We start from the raw sequence: 8,758 nt of genomic DNA on the forward strand, positions 1-8,758 counted from the left end.
ACTTGACGTCCATTCTTACCAAGATTAAATGTTTATTCATTGCTCTAATTCACATTCTGACATTGTCTTGATGGCACACAAAAACACACAACAATAATGGATGCCACTCGGCAAGACACTGCCACATGTCCACACAGACACTGCTGTGAGACACTGATACGCCAAGGTCATGAAACCCTACTAAGCTGTTTGTACCGTGCTTCCCCGTGTAAATGCATAGTGGCGAATCATGAACTTAATTGCCAGACCTCACACACACTTGACAAAAACTGCAGAACTGTACACCAAAATGATGAATTTTACTAATTATTTTTAAAAATAAAAATAATTTAATTAATAAGTTAATAAATTATTTTATTAATTAATAAGATAATCTAATTAAAAATGAAAGAGTGCCTCGAAACAAAACAAAACACCTGTGCTAAGCAAGGTGCCACTGAATCTCAGTCCCATATCTGATCCTTCAAAGTAATTTTACAGAAACAGGGAATGATTTCACTTGGAAAGTGGCACATTGCTCCTTTTAGGTGACTGCCCTTTGCGAGCAAAACCTATTCAAGATCAGGAAGACACCAGGGTGGTGTGGTTTTGCCATTAGGAGTCTACTGATTGGAGAATATTGGCAAGCAGCATGGAACAGAACCAAGTTAGGGAACAAAGACATCTCTGTCCTCATTGCCATTGCAGTGTAACTCAGCTGGATTGTTGGCCCATGGAGCCCCTTCTCTATATTTTGTAACTAGAAAGATCTCAGACCTCACACTCCTCCTTCAAACCTTCAGATGGCTTCCCCTTGTGTTTGGAAAAAAATCCAAGTTTTCCATAAGGCTCTGCATGACCTGGCCCCCAGTAACAGCTTGCATATCACGTCCCATCATTCCCCCAACTCTCCATGCTCAGCCACACCAGCCTTTTGGGTCCTTGAGCAAGTCAAGTTCATCATCCCTTGAAGGCCATGGCTCCAGCTAATTATGGATCACAGTTCCATCATTTTCTAACTGTGTAAATTGGGTAAATTAACCTCTCTGTGCCTCAGTTTCCTTTCTGGTAAAAATAGAGATAACAAAAGTATTGACTTGGCATCCCTGTGCCAGTTCTTGAGCAGCTGCTGCAGAGCTGCTAGATAGATCACTGCCCCCGCCCACCACACCATGGCCAAGAGGGACTGGGACACCACAAGGGTGCCATGCAAGAAAGGCCCCACAGCCATCCAGGCCAAGTCCAAGCAGGCCATCTTAGCAGCTCAGAGACAGGAGAAGATCCAAAGACTTCCAAGAAATGGGCTTCTGGCCAGAACAAACGGCCAAGCTGGACCAGGAGACAGGAGCTGCATCATGACTCTGGAAGTGGGCAGGTGATCCATCAGGGCCAGCAGAGCAAGGGGCTCACACAGAAGGGCCTGGCCATGAAAATCAATGATAAGCCCCAAGTGATCGCAGACTATGAGAGTGGACAGGCCATTCCTAATAACCAGGTTCTGGGCAAAATAGAGAGAGCCATTGGCTCAAGCTCCGGGAGAAAGACACTGGAAAGCCTATGGAGAAGGGGCCTGAGCAAAATGGACACAAAACCTCAAAATCAGTGCATTCCAGCTGGTCTTGTCTGGCTGGCTCCCCTTCACCTCCAGTATCTACGTGGGCCTCCTCAGGTGACTGAGTGGAACACCAGGTTCCCTTGCCGAGCCCCTCGGCACCTGCTGTCAAACAAACAAAACCTGCTGTCAACCCACACCTGCTGTCAAACAAACAAAACCAAACCTTGCTTAAAAAAAAAAAAAAAACAATAGCATTGACTTCATAGGGTTATTGCAAGATTTGGTTAATTAACACACATAAACCATTTCAAATAATGGGAGGCATGTTGTAAGTGTTCAATAAGTGTTAGCTGCTGTTACTCCCAGTTCAGGAAACTCTTATTTTTTTCAGCTCTTTGACCCTGTGGTCCAGAATTGTTTGCATGCTTCAGTGTACCTACTGGGAAAAATATCTTACAAAGAAAGCGTAACCAAACAGGTCCATTATTTCTTGGTTAACAGAGTGGCTCCAAGTATCCTAATGGTATATTTTTCATAAACTGTTTATTTGGGGAGAACCTTAGATATATAGAACAGTTAAAAAGATAATACATTTTCTGTAATACCCTTCACCCATATCCCACTAACATTAATGTCTTCCATAACCATGGTATGATTGTAAAAATTAAGAAATTGACATTGGCACAACATTTTTTTTTTTTTTGAGACAGAGTCTCACTCTGTCATCCTGGGGATGAGTGATGTGGCGTCATAGTTCACAGCAACCACAAATTCTTGGGCCCAAGCGATCCTCATGCCTCAGCTTCTTGAGTAGCTGGGACAACAGGTGCCCACTAGAATGCCCAGCTAGGTTTTATTTATTATTTTTAGTAGAGACAGGATCTCGTACTTCACAGGCATCTCAAACTCCTAAACTCAGGCAACCCACCTGCCTCAGCCTCCCAGAGTGCTGGAATTACAGGCCAGAGCCACCGCCCCTGGCCAGCACAGCACTGTTAATTAAACCACAGATTTCATTCAGATTTTACCAGTTTTTCTAGTAATGTCCTTTCTCCGAGCCAGGATACCACATTGTATTTAACACTAATAATGTTTTTAAATTATGATTTTATAACTTTAGCTCTTGATTTCTAAAATGTATTACATAAAAGGATTCAGGGGTATATCATATTTAAGTTGCAAACCTCCTCAAGTCCCCCTGCCTTTTTTTCCCCATGTCACTGATTATGTCTTAATAGGCTGCCATAGTACATCAAATCTAAGATGTCACTGATTGACACATGTGTTAGCATTTTCTGTACCAACGACAAAATACCAGCAATTATAACTGTAAAGTCCCACCAATTATAAGATAAATCTTATGCGATAATAAAGTGAAAAATGAGTGTCTTAAAATCAGCAAAATATGGTACACATTTTACACACTCTACTGATTATCTCTTTGCCCCCATTAGAATGCTGATTTCATGAGGGCAGGAATTTTGTCTTTGTTCCTGATGTATCCTTGGTACCTAGCAGATAATAGATGTTATAGATGCTCAAAAAATATTTGTTGCATGAACAAGTGAATAATAATACTAGTTAATGTTTAGAAGCACTTGTTCAAAGTTCTTTACTTATATTAACTCTTCAAATTCTGTTTACTGTTCTATCAGAATGAGAATTTATTATAAACTGACGATAACCCAGAAAGTGAAAACTTTCAATACCTAGCTTAACCAGAACATAAAAATAGGCAACTGAAAGACATAAAAAGATAGAAAGTGTTTTTTCAAGATTATTTTATGTAAAAGAAAAAAAACAGAAAAAAGAAGAGTAGTTAAATATCAATCTTTAATAATTAACTGAGAATGTCAAAATGATACTTGTATTCATCAACAAAGATTGATTGAGCACCCCTCTATTCTTGGCAATTTCCCAAGTTCTAAACACTTTAGAATTCATCTAATTCTCCCATCCTGGGAGGTAGGTAAGCCTGTTTTGCAAATGAGAAAAACAAGACATAGAAAAGTTAAGAAACTTGTTCAAAGTTACACAGCTACTAAATGGCAGAGTCAAAACTGCATCCTCATTCTTAACCAGTGGGTTGCACTGCCTTGTAGCCACTAAAATCTCTCCTCGTGTGTTGATGGTATAATAGTTAAATGCATTTCAGAAATAAAGCAACAAACCTTTTGTGACCAACATGACCCTTCTTCATCCCCAGTAAATTAAGCTATTCCATCTTCTGACTGATGAATATCAAGAGACGAAAGGCAGAGCCAGGCCGCTCTGGTTGGCTTTTGTTTTATTGACATTTGATGTAACAAGCATGGTGTGAGGTGCTGGGGAGAGCAAGAGAAGACACAGGTGCTCCCAATGCGGAGGTGACAGGCTGGTAAACCAATGATCGCTCCTCACCATGGAGGTCTATAGGAGGTTCAGAATAAGCCTGGGGGAAGAAAGGGGACTTTGTTGATCTTTGAGGTTTGAGGGGAGGTTTTTTAGTAGCTGGGACAACAGGTACCCACTAGAATGCCCAGCTAGGTTCTTGTTGTTTGTTTATTGCAAGTATATTGTTGCATTGGTAGATTAGTCATATATGAACTTTCTTGGGAAAACACTGACATATGTTTGTGTATGTACATATATTCATTTATATATATTTTCGAAGAAATATAGACAAGAGACCTGGGAGACCCCAGAACATCAGGCATTCACATTCCTCATACTTATTACTATCCTGACATCAGCATATTCTATTATCATTTCTGCAAACCCTGTGAGCTTATGTATGGGATGGTTTGTAAGATCAAACTCTGGTCGCTCCTTTTTGGTTCTTTCTTCACTCTCCACATCCCTGGGTGGCCTGTAATTCCTGCCCATCTCATTTACCAGGATTTAGCCTTGCCATGGCCACCTGATTCTCATTGGTGGGGAGCAGGAGGGAGATGAGGGTAGGATGAGGAGAATAGATCTATCCCTGTGGCACACGCAATAAGGTGCAACACTAAAGTCATCAAGCCCAATGTTTCTCAATATTTGTTCTGGCCGAGATAGGGAACCAGAGCTGATTTCATGTTCCCGGGAACTGAAAACCATGTTGTCCAGAGAGGGGAATGGAGATGACTGCATCCAGCTTTGGGTCTAGAGGGCAGGAGGTTTGCAGGGCAGTAAGTTCAGCCTTCCTTTGCTCATCCACCTGGCAATGCAACTCCTCCTTCAATTGTCAACTAATGAGTTGGACCAAGTGGACACAGTGGCTCACACCAGTAATCCTAGCACGCTGGGAGGCCGAGGTGGAAGGATCTCTTGAGCTCAGGAGTTTGAGAACAGCCTAAGCAAGAGTGAGACCCCATCTTTCCTAAAAATAGAAAAATTAGCTAAGCTTTGTGGTGGGAGCCTGTAGTCCCAGCTACTTGGGAGGCTGAGGGCAGGAAGATTACTTGAATCCAGGATTTTGAGGTTGCTGTGAGCTAGGCTAACACCCCAACATTCTAGCCCGGGCAACAGAGATTCTGTCTCCAAAAAAAAAACCATCTTATTGTTGTTTTTAATACTTGAAAAGTCATTTTTCTCCAGCTGCTTTCTAGATTTTCTCACTCTTTTTGGCTTTTAACAACTCAACCATGCTGCATCTAGGTGTCTATCTTAAAGTTTATCTTCTTGGCTGTATAATTTTTTTTATCAAATTTAAGATGGCTCAGGGCATTATTTCTTAAGAATTTTTCTACCCCTTTCTCTCCTAAGACTGCCATTGCATGTATGATGATATGCTTAATGGTGTCTCAAATGTCTCCAAGTCTCTCTTATTGTTTTTCCAGTCTTTTTTTCTTTCTTTTCCTTTGATACAAATAATATCTGATGATGTATCTTGAAGATTATTGATTCTTTTACCACCTCAAATCTACTATTGAGCCCCTCTAGTGAATTTTTTATTTTATTTTTTGTATCTGAATTTACCATCTGGTTATTTGTTACAGTCATTTTCATGTCTTTATTGATTTTCTCTCTATTTGATAAGTCAGGGTTTTCCAAAAAAAAAAAAACAATGAGAGCGAGACAGAGACAGAGAGATACACTGGTGTCCAAGCTCAAAGCAGTCAGGTAAGAGGAATTTCTTCTTACCTAAGGGTGGGTCAGCCTTAGTGAGGCCTTCCACTGATTGGATGAGTTCACACATATTGTGGAAGGCATTCTACTAGGTCTATCAAGTCAATTATTAATTTCATTCAGAGACACCCTCACAGAAACACCCAAAATAATGTTTGACCAAATGCATCCTGTGACCCAGTCAAATTGACATATAAAACTAGTCATGACAATCATTGTCATATTTTCCTTTAGTTCTTTAAGCATAGCTTCCTTTGTTTTTTTGAGCATACTTTTAACAGCTGGTTTGAATTTTTTCTGCTAAATCCAACATCTATTACCCATGAAGATTATTTCTATTAGCTGTGTTTCTGTTTATGGTTGCATTTTCCTTTGTATGTTTTCTAATTTCTTGTTGAAAACTGGACATTTTAGAAAATATACCCTAGCAACTCGGCATTCTGATTTTTCTCCCCAAGGTGTTTTTGTTGCTGGTGGTGATTTTTGTTCATATGGTGCCTTTTGTCAAGTCTTTCTAACCACAGAGTACAGCCACTGATATCTATGCCCAACATTTTTTAAGTTGGCCTTCCTTAGATCAGGATAGCTTCATGCACAGCCAATGACTGGTCAGAGGTTGTATTCAAACACCAGGCCAGTGAGGCTTCCATTCTTTAGCAGTGAAAGTGTGTGTGATCTGGGGAACACATTCAAAGTTCATGCAGCTTACAAATCTGACCCTGCTTTTACTGTCTTTCTGAACTTCACGTATCTCTTTTGTATGTGCACCTCACATTCAGCCAGGAACATACAGATAGCTGATCATGTACACAGACTATCACCACCAGTGATATATGAGATCTAATCCAGGCCCGTTATGACTGTCTTATGTCTTGATCTTCCTGTCAAATTTCTGGATAATCTGCTGATCTGTTGCTTGCCCCAACCCTCGGAATAGCCATGATATTGGCCTTCCTCACTTGCTTGCCGTTAAGATAACTATTTTTTACCATACCCATGGGCATGGGGAAATCTGCTCTAAATTACAACAGGCCCCCCACTCTCCCAGCAGAGTAGCTGCTGTTTTTAAAGCTTGCCCCACTCCAGTGGAACTACCAGTCAAGAAAACTGAGTGAAGGCTTGAAACTAGCCTCAGTAAGGATGCCACAAACTCCCACTGCCCCTTTCTGAAATTTTTCTGGAATAAACACTTCTCAATTTGTTGTATGCCTTTGGTCAATTTTCAGAAACCTTATATAGTTGCTGTAATCATTTTGTTTAGTTTTATCATTGTCTTTTGGGAAGGTTATTTGCCAATCTCTTCACTCTGTCATTCGAAAAGTCCCCCTTGCCCATCCCCATAACTAATCCATCACTCAGTTCTATCAAATTTACTTCCTAAATATCTCTAGACTCCATTCCCTTCTCTTTGCCTCCATGATCTCTTCTTAGCCCTAACTACCATTACCTCCTGACAGAACTATTCGTAATTGCCTCCTTGGTAATCTTCCCTTATTCTAATCGGTCCTCTGCATTGCAGCTAGAGTAATCTCATCCTGAAGTATTTTTTAATTGTCTTATTTTTTTTATATTATTATTAAATCATTGTTTGTTTCTTTGTTTTTTGAGACAGAGTCTCACTATGTCGCCCTTGGTAGAGTGCTGTGATGTCACAGCTCACAGCAACCTCCAACTCTCGGGCTTAAGCGATTCTCTTGGCTCAGCCTCCCAAGTAGCTGGGACTACAGGCACCTGCCACAATGCCCGGTTATTTTTTTGTCGCAGTTGTTTAGTTGGCCCAGGCCAGGTTCGAACCCTCCATCCCCGGTTTATATGGCTAGCACTGTAACCACTGTGCTATGGGCACTGAGCCCCAAAGTATTTTCTAATCATGTCATATGTCTGTTTATCACCTTTGCTTAAAACTTTTTAATGACGTCCCATTGCTCTTAAGATAAAAATGTTTACACTAAAATGCCCAAAGGCGTACTTTGGGAAGCCCCTGGGACAACACTTTTTGTACAAAGAACCCCCCCCCCACCCCAGTCCCTTGAGGCCAGAGCACATTTTCTGAAAATTATAATCATAGCCTTCAGCTGGAAAATGTCTCAAAGCACAAAAGCCAACCAGCACCCAAGGGCCAACCAGGGCACTGGTTGGTCCACTGCGGGTGGAGGCAAGGAAAGCCCTGCTGTGGCTCTGGAGCCCAAGTTGGTTAATATCTGTCCAGTCACTAGATGATTCTGAATCTAAATAAACTTCTTTTCATATGGAAAAAAAACGAAGATTTTTAAAAATTCCTAACCCTTTCTATGAGGGCCTGGGTTGTCTCTCTGCCCATCCATATAGCTTTTTTTTCTAGACCACTGGTTTTTGACTGTCCCGGAATTGTCCTGTGCCCCTTCTTGCCTTATGACCTTGCACTTGCTTTTCCTTCTGCCTTAAGTTTCTCAGCCCTTCTTCATCTGGTTATCTAATTCACTCTTACCCCACAAATCTAAGTGCAAACATCACTTCCTTGGGGAAACTTCCCCTGAGATCCCCTGACTGTGTCAAGCACCCCTATAGTTTACTTCTTGGCACTACCTGAAATTTCCCGTTTATGCTGTGATCATTTCTTTATTGTCCCTTGTCTCTCTCAGTGAATTACAAGCTCCATAAAAAGAGTAGGAGCCAGATTTCACCTCTGTTCCTCAACATGTAGGCCATAGGATATGCCCAAAATCAAAGTAATGAATAAATAATGAATGCATCCATGCAGTACCCAAAATAGAGCACTTAATGACAATTCATTATTGATATCAAAATGTCATAAAAGCAACATTTTAAGCCTTTTGCTATTGAGAAAATCAAATTAAAACATGTATTATAAAGATAACTTACAGAAAGAAAGGATCTGGCGACTATGAATGCCATCTTTATCACATAAAAATCACTTCCAATCATTTTCTTTGTGCATACACATAGATACAATCTATGCATGTATGTGTGTGTGTATACCGTGTTTCCTCGAAAATAAGATCTACCCAAAAAATAAGCCCTAGCAAGGATTTCTATGCATTTGTTAAATATAAGCCCTACCTGATAATAAGACCTGGTCATGGGTGTGGCTATGCAGCGTATCTGCATAGCCACGCCATGAATTTCAGGGTG

At 40.7% G+C, this 8,758-nt stretch overlaps 1 pseudogene; it reads left to right on the forward strand.

Moving 5' to 3' along the window:
- The first annotated feature begins 1,094 nt into the window (after positions 1-1,094).
- Positions 1,095-1,656, forward strand: LOC111725761 (annotated as a pseudogene).
- Positions 1,657-8,758: the final 7,102 nt, after the last annotated feature.

This window comes from Otolemur garnettii, unplaced genomic scaffold (assembly GCF_000181295.1).
Source record: "Otolemur garnettii isolate 467f Iridium unplaced genomic scaffold, OtoGar3 scaffold00047, whole genome shotgun sequence".
Lineage (NCBI taxonomy): Eukaryota > Metazoa > Chordata > Mammalia > Primates > Galagidae > Otolemur > Otolemur garnettii.